The sequence below is a fragment of the Pipistrellus hanaki genome (assembly GCF_964339955.1).
Source record: "Pipistrellus hanaki genome assembly, chromosome: 12".
Lineage (NCBI taxonomy): Eukaryota > Metazoa > Chordata > Mammalia > Chiroptera > Vespertilionidae > Pipistrellus > Pipistrellus hanaki.
This window is the reverse complement of record NC_140514.1, coordinates 14,047,256-14,062,480: the sequence shown is the minus strand read 5'-3', so window position 1 is coordinate 14,062,480 and position 15,225 is coordinate 14,047,256. Positions and strand designations below refer to the sequence as shown.

The 15,225-nt window shown below is 52.2% G+C and overlaps 1 protein-coding gene and 1 long non-coding RNA gene across 4 annotated transcripts in view; one reads left to right on the top strand and one right to left on the bottom strand.

The window, feature by feature from the left end:
* BABAM2 (BRISC and BRCA1 A complex member 2) overlaps positions 1-15,225 on the top strand; it is a 312,412-nt gene that overhangs the window by 293,201 nt on the left and 3,986 nt on the right. The gene's annotated exons all lie outside the window — the stretch shown is intronic.
* The window catches only part of LOC311630799, a 16,027-nt gene continuing 7,899 nt past the window's right edge, over positions 7,098-15,225 (bottom strand). Inside the window, exons 2-3 of the long non-coding RNA XR_014796459.1 lie at positions 10,392-10,485; positions 7,098-8,112 (exon numbers count right to left, since the gene is read on the bottom strand). This is a non-coding gene — a long non-coding RNA (uncharacterized lncRNA). The remainder of the gene's footprint in view (positions 8,113-10,391; positions 10,486-15,225) is intronic.

The following is a 15,225-nucleotide window of genomic DNA, read 5'->3' as shown; positions in this document are numbered from 1 at the left end:
GTGAGCATTAACCCTGTGGTGCAAACTAAATGAAGTGATTGGTATAAAACCCTTCATATCATGATTAGCATAGACTTGACACTCCATTCATCATTTTCATTTCCTGGAAGACCTGTTCAAGGCCAGTCAGTACCCGATCTCTGGTCCAGGCCCCAGCCCAAGCACCCTCTGACCTTTTGCTTTCATTAAGCCTGTTTCCTGCTCCCTTGCTCACGGATCAGCACAGTGGAGGCAGGGATGGAGGTTGTCATTTCTGCTGGCACACACCCTTCCTCCTACCCACAGAGGGGCCTGGCCTGGGAGCCTTCTTCCTGGTGGCTGCTGCGGCCACAGGAAAAGCCCAGGGTATTCTTGAACAGAAATAGCCTTTCTAAGAGAATAAAGACCTGGCCCTGAATACCTTTACGGGAAGGTGAACATTCCTGTGGCCGGACTTACTGCTAGAATCGGTGTGCAGAGGAACAAGGGTGTTGTGGTGAAGCAGCCAGAAGAAAGACGCTCCCAGCTCACCATGCCAGCAGGGAGACTCACACGGAGAAGAGAACGAAAAATTCCAGTGACTCCTGTTCACCAAGGCTCTTAGTCACGCCTAATGGAAAATGGAAGCCAAGAAAGCAGAAGCGAGGCTGGAGGGGTCTAGGATAGTCATTAGTCCAGTCACCCCTGGGAGAAGTGTGATCTGCCCGTGTGCCCTGCTGGTCGGGGCTGAGCCGCCAGCAGATGCCGTGGCCACTGGGAGAAGAGGGTTGAGGACAGTCGTGACTATTGGAATCAAGTGTGACAATAGTGTCTGCAGTGCTGTTATTGCTAGTAATTCATTCTGCAAACACTGTGTAAAGAGTGTGTGCAAAGCACTGGGAACCACCACACACGCACAGACACGCACGCAAGCACCTGCGGTCGCCACCCTCCAGGTGCTCACACTCACCCGTTCTGAAGAGCGCCCTCCAAAGGCTGTGATTGACTCTGGACGGTCCGTCCTGGTGGAGAGACCACAGCATTAACTACTCAGCGCATTGAGTGCAAGTCAATCGTGGAGCAGGAAGCACTGAGACTCTTCTAACCCATAATCAAAAGGTAGAAAACCAGAAGTTCCATTATTGATTATCTTAGGGATCCAATCATCCTTAACCTATCATTTTTCTAGTTTTCCAGATAATGACATTTATGGGGACATATATATAAAGGCAAGATTATGTTGTTTTTCTCAAAATATATGATTACGGAGAGTCCCTCCCGACCTTCTTACGGATGGTAAAATGATAAATGTGAGCTGAGCACTTACACTGCGGCAGCACGGCTGTAAACGCTGTGCATGGTTTGCCTCCTGGGATTCTCAGAACGGCCCATGAAATGGGTCCTGCCGTTCCCCGGTTTTGTATTATGAAGCTGAGGCCCCCAGAGTGAGTAACTCAGCTCAGGAACTGGGAATCCACGTCGGTTTCCTAACCTTTAGACTGGCATTCTGCTCTCATAATATCCCCTCTTCCTCAGATTGAGGAAGTTCTCCCAAATTCGCGGCACCTGAGCCCAGCTGTCTGTTTAGAGCTGGAGTGTCTGGGCTCTCTGCCTCGGCTGACACTCGGGTTCGGTGTGCCCCGGTGTGGATCTGATTAGGTTCTGCCCAGGTCACAGCACTTTCCCATTCATTCATTCTTACGGGAAGCAGATGATTCTGGAAGTCACAGCAGGTATTAGGACCATGCTCAGTGGTGTCTTGGACATAGTCCCTGCCTTCACTGAAGCAGAGGTAGGATGAAAAGTCTGTTAAGTATCTTCTTAAGGCAGCAGTGCATGCAAAGTGGGAGCGAAGCACGTAGGAGTTCTGAGGGAAGGAGATGATGTCTGTTTCTGAGATGAAGGAAGCTGACATGGAGGACTGGTAGGATTTGATGTGCGGTGATGGAGGGAGGAGACTCCTGCCCGAGGGATCGGAGGGTCCTGAGGCCGGGATACTCTGAAGAGTGGAGGAAACATGCTGGATTTAGGAATTATAAATACCAGATGCCCAGTTGTATTAAATTTCAGATAAACAACCAACAATCTATAATAATAAAAGCATAATATGCAAAACGACTGAATGGCTGAACAGCAGAACAACTGTCAGGACATCCTTCTGGATGACCTTCTGGAAGAAGCCAGGGCTGCAGCTGTGGGATGGAGGCAGCTGCTCTGCTGCGAGGGAGTACTTGAGGCACGGCTGCGAAGGCCTCCTCTTGCACGAATTTCATGCATTGGGCCTCTAGTTCAGTATAAGCATAGCCTGTGCAGTGTTTAGGACGTACTTATACTGAAACATCAGTTGTTGTTTATCTGAAGGTTAAGGTGGCATCTGGCATGGAGAGCAGTTCAAGAATTAGTAGGACAGTCTGTCTGACGGGGAAGGGAGGCTCTTTCATTTCCTAGCCTCTCTCTCAGGTAGGAAGGCCTCGCAGCAGACTCTGGCAGTGCCTTCAGGTCACTTCCTGGGTAGCGACATTAAATGTGGAGGGAACCCAACCATGTGGATGTTGGGGCAGAGAAAGAGGCATTGGATGTTTCCTACCCACGGTCATGTATTCCTGTCCCTCTTTCTTCAGAGCATTCAGTCAGGTGGCAGAATGGAGACATGCTTTGGGGTGTGATGACTTGTGTCATGGAATAAGAGCAAGGCCTCTCTCATAGAGTTTCGTCAACGGTCCTTGTGGTGCGAGTGACTTGCGAAGGCCACAGCAGGCATGAAGGTAGCTGACCAAATGCTCTCTGTTCTGGCGAGTCTGAGGGTCACAGTATTGGAGCCAGAAGGACAGTCCCCAGTCCCGCAGCCTCACTTTGGAAATGAAAACAAAGACCCAGAGAAGGAATGTCGGTGCCCAAGGTCACACAGGGATTCAGAATTTGAGTCTGAACTTGAGTCTGGGTTCTTCAGGAATAATTTAGCGGGTCTGAGAATTCCCAGCACACTTGCTGGGGTGATTCTGAACCTGTCCTCTGGATTACGTGGTTTCCACATCTCCACTCGCCTGCGTGTCCTCGGCACTGCCATGTGCAGCTCTACCCTTGACTCATCCTCTCCTGCAGGCAGAGCTGGTTAAGCCCCCGAGGGTGCGATCGCTGCCATGGGGAGGTCAGGGCACTTTCTAAGGCAGCTCGGTCCTGGCCCTCCCCATAGTGCTTCGTTGCTGATCTCTGCCCCACCCCAACCCAGTGTTCTGTGGTTGAGATGGAAAAATCCACCTCGGAGCAGATGGCTTTTAACCTCCGTTTCAGAGGCATAATTGGCCACGTAACGTGAGGTGAAAATGAAAACAGAGCAGGGTGTAAGTGTGAGCAGAATAGCGCCCTTGAGCTTAAGAGTGACTTTGACCTATTCCTCCCAGGCTAGAATGATTATTCTTGAGGGAATCGCTATATTAATGGTATCACTAGTGAAGAGGCCTCAGCCCTAAGACCAGCTTCCTCTGAACACTCTGAAGGCAAGCTGCTGTGCAGGCAGCACCTGCCACGTGGAAGCCCGGAGCAGCGATCATGGGATCTTCCATTCTTTATTTTCTTGTTCTTGCCACAACCTGTCATGAGACCAAGAAAACTTGTTTTGAAAACGCTTGACAGCCAAAACAACCTGTTCTCAGCCCTGGATGAGAGCACGCGTCCTCTCTGACCACTCACGCACGGCTCGGTGTTTGACTGGTGCTGCTGACTGGAAAGAATGAATTTGCTGTTTCTTCTCACATTGTTCACGAGCAGGTGCCAGTGCTTCCCAGGCCCTCGCTTCCCTTTCCCCCAGTCTCCGCAGGACGTTGTAAGACTGCCTGGTCTGACTGACGAATGCATGTCAGCAACACATACTTAGGAGAATGTAACCGATGGCTATGTCTCAGTGGTTGTCTTTCCCGATCCTGTGGGGTTTTAACCTGAGGTTTTCCACTTGCAGTGAGCCCATGCTGGGCTGACCCTCCGCATGAGGGTCCAGCCCCCACAGCCTCCTCCTGCCTAGCCATGCAGGGCTTGGTCTCAGATGGTCTTGGCTACATCCTGAAGTGAAGGGATCACTTCACTCCTCTGCAAATAGAGGGTTGGGCAAGATAGAATTGGCGAACAGTAGCCTATAAGGACACATATAACCAGCTGCCTGTTTTTATAAATAAAGTTTTATTGGAGCACAGCCACACCCATTCACTTACTTATGGAGCATGGCTGCTATCACTACGAGGGAGAATTATAGAGACAGCATATGCCTTTCTCAAAATCGCTCTATAAGCTGAAAATGCCTGTGATCTGGTCCTTTATGGAAAGTTTGCTGATCCCTGGATTAGATCATCTTTAGGGTTTTCAAAGCCAGCTTTCTGTGACTTTGAACTTGTGGCAGTTCTTTTACCACCAGAGCTCCTGAAGTGACTAAAGGGCCAAAGAAAAGGGGCCTTCCCTTCCTCATGGTAGTCACAATCCAAGCATGCTTTCATATTGTTGGAGTCCATGAGAGTGGGGGCTTGTTTTGCTGTATGTCTGTATTTGTTTATTGGCCTGATGACTGTATCCATGGTGCCCGCCAGTTTTGAAAAAAGGCACCGGGCTGTGTAGGTCTGACTACATTCAGTGGCATGGTTCAGGGTGGGCCATTTGTATCCACATGGAAGAGAGCACTCATTTGTCTGTCTGATGCCCATGATAGGAAATGCTGCCTTGAGAACTGGTATGGCTGCCCAAACCCACCGCACCCTCTCTGTGTGTGCCTCCATCCCCAAGTCTGAGCAGCGAGATGGGGCAGGAATAGTTCTAAGTGGAAGGGCAGGAGGTTGGCTGAGATGAGAAAAATAAGAATGGGCACAACTGGCGTGGCTCAGTGGTTGAGTATCAACCTATGTACCAGGAGGTCACCGTTCAGTTCCCGGTCAAGGCACGTGCTTGGATTGTGGGCTCGATCCCCAGTGTGGGGCATGCAGGAGGCAGCCAATCAGTGATCGCTTTCATCATTGATGTTTCTATCTCTCCCTTACTCTCTGAAATCAGTTAAAATATATTTAAAAAAAGAAATGCAAGAATGGGTCCCAAAGATGCCTTAAAAATGCAGAGACCAGGAAAGAACTAATCTTTCTAATCTTCTAATTTATAAAATTTGGATCCCAGTGACAGGCATCCCTGACCCAATTGCAGATACATTAGAGGGAAGCTGGAGTGCAGACCTGAACACTCCTCTTATCAGGGCCCCTTGGCCTACAGGGGTCTTCAAACTACGGCCCGTGGGCCACATGCAGCCCGCAGAGGAGTCTGATCCGGCCCGCCAGGTTTTTTGGGCAATGAGCGCAGCCGAGGTGTTACAGTAGGAATTAGTAGTTCATATAGTCCGGCCCTCCAGCTCTCTGAGGGACCGTGATCTGGCCCCCACTTTAAAAAGTTTGAGGACCCCTGGCCTATAACGAACGTTTGTACGAACTAGTAAAAGGCACCCCCTGTGGTTGGAAAGAAAACCCTGTCTCTTTCTCGGCGCATAGCCCTGGGAGAACACACAGCTTAGCGGGTGGAGCAGGGCTAGCTCTCAGGGCAGCAGCTGCACCCCCAAATGCAGCAGCTCCTCCCGGTCCCTGGTAACCGGAAGTCTGTGGGTCCTCTCACAGGGGCCTTGCTGGCCAACAGCAGGTTAACGCTGCTTGGCCTTGGGCTTTGAGGCCACAGCTGCCTGGGCCGGTCCCCCTCGGCAGTGCTGCAGCGGGAGGTTGGCTCAGAGGCTGGGGCTGGAAGACAGTGCCCATGGCCGGGATCTCAGAGACTTGGGCCTTTCCCAGCAGGCACCATAGGCCCTGCTGTAGCTTAAGGCCTGGCTTTCCTCTGCCAACTTCTGACCTCAAACTGGCTCAGCTTAAGGCATGCACATGATTTTCCACACAGTTATATCTCAAAGGTGACATGCTAGCAGCACAAAGAACTGTGTTTTAAGAGGTCCAGAACAGACAAGCTCACGGTGGTGGGACTGACCTCACTCCCGAGGCATTGGATTACCCGCTGCCCAGCGTGTGCAGTGACGACATTCTGCCGGGACATCCCGCTCAGCGGGCTGTGTTGTCAGAGCGGTTTTGAGAAGGCTGTTATGAACTCTCCGTGGGTGAGACGGCTTTGTGGTCAGATCTGATTTCCACCTCTCAAATCACATTGGAAACTGTACTGGGGCCAGCCATGTGGGCACATTTTGAAAGACTCTAAACCAACCTTTTCATTCTGCATCTATCAGCGGTTCCCAGCAGTTCAGAGGCTGGAGGATTGGGAAGAAAGAGAGGCTGGGAGCCATGGGAGCCAAGGAGTCAACACTGTTTCCAGTCCCCTCTCTTGGTTCCGAAGGGCTACTGGAACAGGAAGGAATGTAGTCTGCCATGGCTTTGAGCCCCTAAAATTTATGTGCAGAGCATCATGCTGAGGAGCAGTGAGAGTCCTTAGACAATACTTCTCGCTGTGCCCTAGAAGAGAGGAGAGGGAGGCTGGAGGGTGGGATGTGGGCATCAGTGGAGTCCATATGGGGATTAGCCCTGATCGCTACCGGGGCACCAGGGTCCAGGCCTGAGGGAAAGAAATCTTCCCAGTTAGCATATGCTTTCTATTTTAAAAACTTTACCACTCTAAGCCACCAAACTCATAATATGCCCCTCGCTTTTAGCTACAGATGCTACGGCCAGACAGGGGGTTGGGAGCAGGACTCAGCAAGGCCCTTCTAGTAGAACATGGGTGCCTCATGGCCCTTCTAGTGGAACATGGGGGCCCTAGAGCCCTACTAGTAAAACATGGGGGCCCCAGGACCCTTCTAGTGGAATGTGGGGACCCCAGGACCCTTCTAATGGAATGTGGGGGCCCCAGGATCCTTCTAATGGAATGTGGGGGCCCCAGGACCTTTCTAGTGGCATGTGGGGATCCCAGAGCCCTTCTAATAGAATGTGGGGGCCCCAGGACCCTTCTAGTGGCATATGGGGGCCCCAGGACTAGTTGCATGTGGAGATTCCAGAGCCAAGCCCTTTCTGCTCCAAGCTTGTGGCCACAGAAGGCATAGAAGACCCTCCAGGGCAGACCTGTGCTGTTGCTGGGCACTAGCTTGTATCTAGACCTCACTCTGCCTTTACCACATGCGTCTTTCATAGACAGGATTATTGCTTGAATTAAAATGAGGTAATTTTTAAAGCATATTATGAAATACCAAGTATTATATGAAGTTAATTCATTTACTCATTCAACAACTACTGAACGCTTACTAGGTATAAGCACTAGGTCAGGCAGTGGTCCCAGTGTCCCAGGCCTCCCTTGTAAACAGGAGCTATTCTATAGATGTTTGTTGAGTTAATGTGACACGGGAGTTAGTTCCTCAGAGTGTGCTGATGTAGCTATGAGGTGGGAATGGATGGGGGGGAGGAAAGGAAACGAATGTGGTTTAAGTTCTTATCATGTGCTGTACTGTTGCCTCACAATACCCCATGAGTCCTCTGGGTCCACTGGAGAGAAATACATGGAGACTCAGTGACAGAGCCATATTGGAATTCAGTTCTCTCAGACTCCAAAATTATGCTCTTCCCTCGGAACTGGGTGGGAATGGTTGTAGGGCACTCTCCTTGCCACAGAATGACCCTGGCAGGCCCCCTCTCTACCCCATTTTTCTCCTCCAAGGATTCCCCAGATCAATGACCCAGACCAAATCTAAGCCAAAAATGATCACTCCTGATTCCAGGCCAGAAAACAGGAGTCATGTAAAATCAAAGCAGAATAAGGCTCCATCACCACAAGCGAGACCCTTTGCTCCCAAGGCACAAGGTTTAGAAGACACTGGCCTCCCGTGCACACTGGGAATTCCTTCCAGGTCAGCCACCGGGGAGAAGTCTCACTCGAGCCGAGGACTCCTGGCAGAGGGAGGGCGGTGTCTTTCAGAGGCATAAAGCCACTAGCAAGGACCCAGACTCATTCAAGGAGTTGTTGGTTTCCTCAGGAGACCTGGCTACATGAAATAAAATTATGAAGGATTTCATTTGTCCTCTGGCCTGTGCAATTCCGAGGCCTCCGGTGCCTCTAGCTCCTTGGAGAAGATCATGGAGCTCTGTCCTCGTGTTGGTTCTCGGCTCGGCATCAATGCATCCTTCTGAGGTTTGGCACCAATAAGTTATCCTAATAAAGGGTACAAAAAGAAAAAAAGAACCGAAGAAGTTATGTCTGGCTTAGCCTCCAAAACAGGGCCCTGCAACCAGTCGTTGCCTGGACTTAAGAATAGATTTAGGAAAGAAAGGTCAGTTATTCATTTATCAGTCAGTTAGCAGAAGATTAGGGGATTGCTGTGTTGCTGAGGTGCAGCCCCCAGATAGGAACACAGAAGCCTCTGGAATCTACTGAACTGCATTCAAGGCTGGGCCCCAGGGACCCAGAGCAGCAGCACTCGGCAAGCACCTGCCTGTGGCTCGGACGGCGCCTGGCCTTGGAGCCCAGAGCATGTGATGGAGGCCCAGCTGCCCCTCACACACATTCAGTTCACAAGGCCCCAACTGAACCTGCCCAAGGCTGATTGCAGAAGTCAACAGCGTGTATACAAGAGAAATGGACCGGCAACCGCAGGCAATTTAGGTAGGATTGTTTGTTCAAGAAGGCAAAGGAAGGCCCATGGGTGGGGGTTTCCCAGGAACAAGTTTCAGTTCAGGAGAAGGAAGAACTTGATAACCTAGAAATGCCTGTAAGTAATGAGCTGTCCCTTACAAAGGATCCTCAGGCAGAGGCCGAGGTCGCCCCTCAGCAGTGCTGTCGGGGCAAGTCCTGTCCTGGACACAGTCCTGCGATCTCTTCCCACTGTGAATGTCTCCCATTCGTACGAAATGAGTGTCTCAGCAGGGCACGCCATGGAGCGTCAGAGGCAGGACAGAGGACTGCGGGCTGGGGTTGGCAGACTGTGGAGGGCCTGCTGCACTCATGCCAGGCCTTGAGGGTGGGTAGGTTTGGGGTAGGTAGGGAGCCCCCCAACATGTTGCATGGTTCAGGAAAGTACCCTTTACCTGCAAAGTGAAGGGACTCCGACTTAGCTGGTTCCCAGAGTTGCAAAAGGGAATTAATTATTGTTTGTGATGCACTTTAAGATCCCCCGATGAAAGGCCTTGTATAAATGCAAATTATTATTATTGTCATTAAAGGTGCTAGACGTCTGGCCTGCTGGATAATGCCCTGGTTTAGCTCTGAGCAGAAAAGAAAGTGAACCCCAGGCAGAAAGTTTGCCCTGCTTGCTCAGAGCAATGGTGGGAAGAAGGAGCTGGCCAGGAGGGCTGGCCCATGACTGAAAGTGAACCCCCGACTCCTGGCATGGGTTAGCAGGAGCTCCCTGCTCTGGGAGTCAGTGTGTGTGTGTCCTCTGAGGGCAGGGCTCTGTTCGCGTTCATTCCTTGGCCCCTGCAGGAGCCAATCCTTTCCTGGCACGGGAGCTAAGCATGAATGAGTGAGTGAGTGGTTGTTGCTGGTCTGAAGGGTGTAAGGAAAATGGCCAGGATGGATGCTGGCCATCCATTCTTGGGGTCTTATCTGGAGACAAAGGAGAGATGGATGAAAACCTCACACATGTACAATGTCTATGCTGATGCTTATTAACACTCTTCAGGGAACACCTTTAGAAAAGCACAGAGAATAGGTCACTTGTTAATTATTGCTTCCACTTAGGAAACTGTCTCTGGCTAAAGTGGCTGGATTGATACCAAAACAATAATAAGAATAACGGATAATAGTGTATTGGACCTGGAAGTGACCTAGGAAGCCATCCCTCTGGGACACGGCAAGCTGAATGCTCACCAGGTCACATAGGGGTAACAAGTGAGCCAGAAACACAAGTCAGGCCTCCCAGTTCTAGGCCACAGCTCAGTGCTCTGGGATAACAATACCTACCATTTTAAAGCACTTTACTCACCCGGGGAGTGTTGGGAAGCCACATGGACTCCATGTTAAAGGACCCCCTCCTGGGGCCCAGCATTTGGAGGGCACTCACAGTGCCTCCGTGTGCGCCTGGTGGATTGTGCTGCCCGTCCTGCTCTCTCTCCCCCGCCCTCAGAGGCCTCAATTTTCCAGGTGCCTTAGTGCCTCCGGAACCAGATGGGCAAGTGAGAGAGAGGGAGTCAGTTCATCCCTTTGGCCCATTGTTACCACAGTCGTAATTCTACTGAAAAGCCACCCAACACAGGTTCCTAGAGAGGAATCAAGACACCCGTCACCACCTCCGACACACAAACCTACAAGAGGGAGGACCTCTAGAAGGGGTTGTAAGAGCCAATGTGGGTGTAACAGGAGTTGGCAATAAACAGCTCTCGAAGTTCACTCCCGGGCTGTTGGTAATTCCAACTTTAATGGAGGAAACTAAAAACCAACTAAGATGTTGTTTGGGAGGGAGAGGATCACCAAATAAATAAATAAAAATTAGATACCTATGTCCCTCCTTCCTTGTGCGGATGCGCAAGCGGCATCATGATTCCGTGTGGATCCCGCTCACTCCATGCTCTCTCCATGGGGATCCTGGCCCTGAGGAAAGACGGTGAGCGTTCAAGTCCAGCAGTGCTGGCTCACAGAGAGCATGCCACCACCAGGTGTGTGATCCTCGCTGACTTCCTCTGCATCTCTGAATCATAGATTGCCTGTTGGCAAAAAAGAGAGCCCATAACACCTCACTGGTGGCAGCAATGTCTGGCCAGTAGTAGGCACCTCCCTTCCTTTATGCTCCCAACGTCCAGCCTGTTACCACAATCCACAGGAAGTCGCTTATTTTCTATCCTAATCCAGCATGTAGAATGGAAACAAATGTTTCACACAAAAATATTTCTCCTTGCTCATGTGATGCACTCTGCTTCTATTTAACTTTATTTCAATGCTGTTCAGGTCCCGCTAAATCGATTTCACAACACTCACAGGTTACACCCGTCATTTGCACAGGCCTAGTTGATACCAGCTGCGGATAACCACTTGCCCACAGTGGATGTATGATCCTCCTTTCCTTTCTGTCCTTCCTTTCTGCCCTCTCTCAATGTAACTGGCATATGGGCCCTCTACCTGCCCAAGTCCTGTCCTCTTGCCAGCCTGCCATGAAACACCACCCAAGTTCCAGGAGGGCAGCCTCTGGCAGCTTCTTTATCTGGAGTTGCTGCCTTTCCACCTGTAAGCCAGGAGCCAGGCATCTGGGGAGATTGTTTCAGCTGCCAGCCGGGGGATTACAGTGAAAAGAAGAGGGATCATGCCATTGTGTGTGCCCCTCCCCTACATCTTCAGGGCTATCTGTGAGCACACAGCAAGGAAGGCAAGTACCCAGAGTGCTGGAGTGACCAAACTCTGTGCCAAAAAGACAGAGGGGGTGCCCAAGGCACTGCAGGCAGCATGAGCTGCAGCCCCTGGATTCTGAGAGTCCAGGGGAGAAGCTGAGGGACAGCCAGCAAACAGCACAGAAGCCAGAGAGGCTCTCAGGGAAGGAGAGGGTGGCTTTATGCCCTAAAGCACATGTGTCAAACACAAGGCCCGCGGGCCAAATCCAGCCCGCCAGGCCTTGCAATGTGGCCCGCACCGCACTGTCATCACTGCACTCCGCTGTCAGTTTATGACATTGTCAGTTTATGACTGTTCAGTAAACCATTTGGCCTGCGATTTAGGCTGGATTTTAGATTTTGGCCCCTTCTCTGATTGAGTTCGACACCCCTACCCTAAAGAGATGGTCTCCGAAATGTTCCATCAGCCCTTGGGGGACCTGGCCTTCCGTGGAGGCAGGTGCCTGGCAAGGCTGAGCAGAGGCCTTGCGGCACCTCCTACCGAAGTGTGACTTGGGGCCTGGACCCCACAGTGGCCGGGACCCACACTCCGAATGGTCAGCTCTGCGGGGACCCTAGCACTTCCTCTTTGAGGTCCATCCTTTGGTTTTCCCCCTGTTGCTGACTAAGACGGGAGGGTAATTTGTGATCTTTGCGGTGACTCACTGGACAGTCAGCAGCTTCCTCCTCACCGTCCAGCACAGGTGGCCTGCTGAGCAGCCCTCCTCCCAGCCAGGCCTGTGCAGCGACCCTGCATCCTGCCCGGCCGTCAGCAGGAACCTATGCTGAGCTCCTGCTCGTGCAGCCCTGGGCAGACTGAGCAAGGACTTGAGGTGCCCGCTGCCAGCGTACCTGCCACCAGAAACACACCTGGGAGGCCCAGATGGGGAGACAAAATGAGCACAGGGCTGCAGCTCTGTCCTGGGGTCCCTGGCCCAGGCAGCACCATGTTCCTTAGTCCCCTGCACCCACCATCTGGCCTCAGCCCAGCCAGGTGCCTGTCATCATCTTAGCTGACTCCCCGCCCCCAGCCTTTTCCGTGGCCACATTGTCACCCCCTCTTCCCAGCCTCTCATCTGGTAGGTTCTTGATGGAAACAGCCTCTGCCTGTCAATAAGGAGACTGGAGGACTGGCTCAGACTTTGCCTTCTAGCTCTGGGACGTCAGCCCCTGGGATATTCGTTCATTCATTCATTCATTCATTCATGCACCAAATTGGCATTCACCTGCTGGGAAGCCCTAAGGAAGATGGGGCCCTACGGCTGAACCAGCCCCACACTCCACCTCAGGCGCCCACGCGGGGACCTGTGCTAACAGCTATCACTGTTATGTGCCATGTTCAGTTTTCCCTTCCCTGCACTGATTGGACAATATGAACTCTGAGTTTTCTTTTTTTACAAGATTCTGTAATTCCAAAGTTTGGCTTTAAATGAGCCAGATGTTTACGTTCGTTTGAGCAGTAGTTACTGAGCGGCTGTGTGTGGGGCAGTATTCGTGAAGCTGGGGTGCAGAGATGGATGGATGTGACACAGTCTTGCCGTCACGAGCTTCTCCTGGCTGAGGTAGAATGGTTGGGGTGGCAGCCGCGTGCACAGAGGTGGAGCCCAGAGCAAGGAGCAGCCCTGTGGCTGGGGGAGGCTCGGGAGCCTGGGAAGACGCCCCTGCCCCTCACTCTCCCGTGGCCGGCTGGCCCTCTCCGCCCTCCTCTCCTGCTCCCACACTGACCAGGGTGCCCAGGAGCAGAGGTGCTGGCGGCCCTGGGAGCAAAGCCTGGCCCTGCAGCTGAGGAAGCGGGCGCAAGCGGCTGTGTCCCAAGGAACTGGCCGGGCTCGGGGGACTCCATGGACTACCTCAGGAGAGAGAACTACTAGGTAATTTGACCAGTTTAGAAAAGCATTTAAAAATACCCTATGATTTAGAAGGAGCCAGATTTCATCCCAATTCTTTGATGTCTAGATTGGATCCCAGTTGGCTGTTTATGGAAGTCCTCCTAGACAGCTTGTGATTTAGTTCAGCACATACTGAGACTTCAGTCGCAGCCACATGGCCGGCGAGGAGCCCGAGCTGCATAAGACGTAGTCTAGACACCAGCCTGTACGTCTCAGATCAGAGCAGACCGACTGGGCCGAGGTGGGGACACGTGCCTGGAATCCAGCAGAGGGGAGGTCGGTTCCAGCTCAGGACCAGGCGCCTCCGGACCCCGAGCTTGGGGTATTTTCTCCTCAGTAAGAGACCAAGCCTTTGCGTCGCGTGTTCATATTCTTGATTTGAAAGTTTGGACCCCTGGACAGGAAGCAGGCCTGCTCAGGGGTTGGCACATTTAGGGAGTCTGCGGGCGTGAACTCATTACAAGCACTTGTTTGTTCCCGAAGCCCACACTAGTGCGCCGGGCTGACATCGCCCGGGGCACGGCTGCAAAGTTAGCGCCCACTGCGCCAGGCACCCGCTCACCAGGCCGCCCAGAGGTGCTGGGCAGTCTGCTCGGGGGCCTTCGGAGGGCTTGGGGTGAAGGGCACTGAAGTAGAACCGGTCTCTCTGTGGAGACCTATTATAAGGATGACCCCCTTTGACACGGGAGAGGAGCCCCAAGTGAGTCAGTATTGGCAGTGGCCGTTCATGACAATGAGGACTAGACCACAAGGCATGATTAGCGGGACTTGTCATTCACTATTTACGGGACTGCTTTGATTTGCAGGCCACCATCAGTCTTCATGTGACTGATTGAAAACATGTGCCAGTTAAGTCACCGCTGCCGAAGAAAACTGGAAAAAGAAATGAGCCTTGGATGTTTGGGAACTTGCCTCTATTTGCCAAAATGAATTCTGACTTGATTTATACGTTCTTGGTTTCCTGACAATGAGGGTGGTGTCCCCGAACCACTCCTCCCGCCCGCCTCGCCACCGCGTTGGCCTGACTCTGGCCAACATCATACGGCTCATCTATGATTGTCCAGAGAAAAGTATTTTTGGATTCCAGAGAGTCCACTTTTGGTCCTGTTTTGGAAGAAGGCAGTTGTTTGGGTCCTTGCGGAATAACAGGTCCTGCGTGAGCAAGGCTAAAGGCAGCCAGACCACAGGGCCCTCCACAGGGCGTGCTCCTGTGAGATGTGCTCCTGTGAGATGTGCTCCTGTGAGATGTGCTCGGGGCCCTGGGGTCAGAGTGGCCTCGGGCAGGCATCTCGGTGAACCTGCTAAGCTCGTTTCCCCTGGCAGGTGGGAGCTGGTGTGAGTGGCAGCCGTGCCGCGCTCGGCCACTCCTTCCCTTCCCAGAGCCCACCTCCTTGGGCCCTATGGCCTGTTTTTATTTTCACTTCCCTAAAGCTGTCCTGATTCAGATTTTCAGATTTTGACTTCATGGACTTTTGTCCTTTTGAAAAGATTCATTTAATGAATTAGAAACTAACTCCGGTAGGGAAAACCCCTGCTGCTGAGACCTCGTTGAACAAAGATTCTAACTGCCTTCCCCAAGGCCTCTGAGGATGCTCCTACGGCTCCCTATAACTCTCTTTAGGGGCCTGGGTGCCTTCCCCAGACAGGGGACTACTGACTTCCTCGTGCGTTGTTTCCCCTATCAACTTACTCTGGCTTCCTCTCCCCAGGCCTCCTCTCATGGGAGGGCAGAGGGCTGGCCAGGCCTTCCATCCCTCACAGGAACTGCCTGGGGTACCACCACCTTCTGCTCAGGGCTCTGCAGTGTCCATCACCACCCCCACCCCATTTGTGCAAAGGTATCCCGGAGGATGGCGATAACTACCACCCACCTCGCCACCGCACACACGGCCACCACTTAGGACACGTTGGACCCGGGGCTTGGCTGGGGCTTGGCTGGTGCCCTGATTTAACAGATGAAGAATCAAGACACAGTGAGGTCAAGTGGCATACACAAGGTCACATGGATTTCTTAGAGCCATAACGGGATGGCACTTAGAGACCATCAATACAAATCTTGTTACAGCTGAAGACAGTGAGTC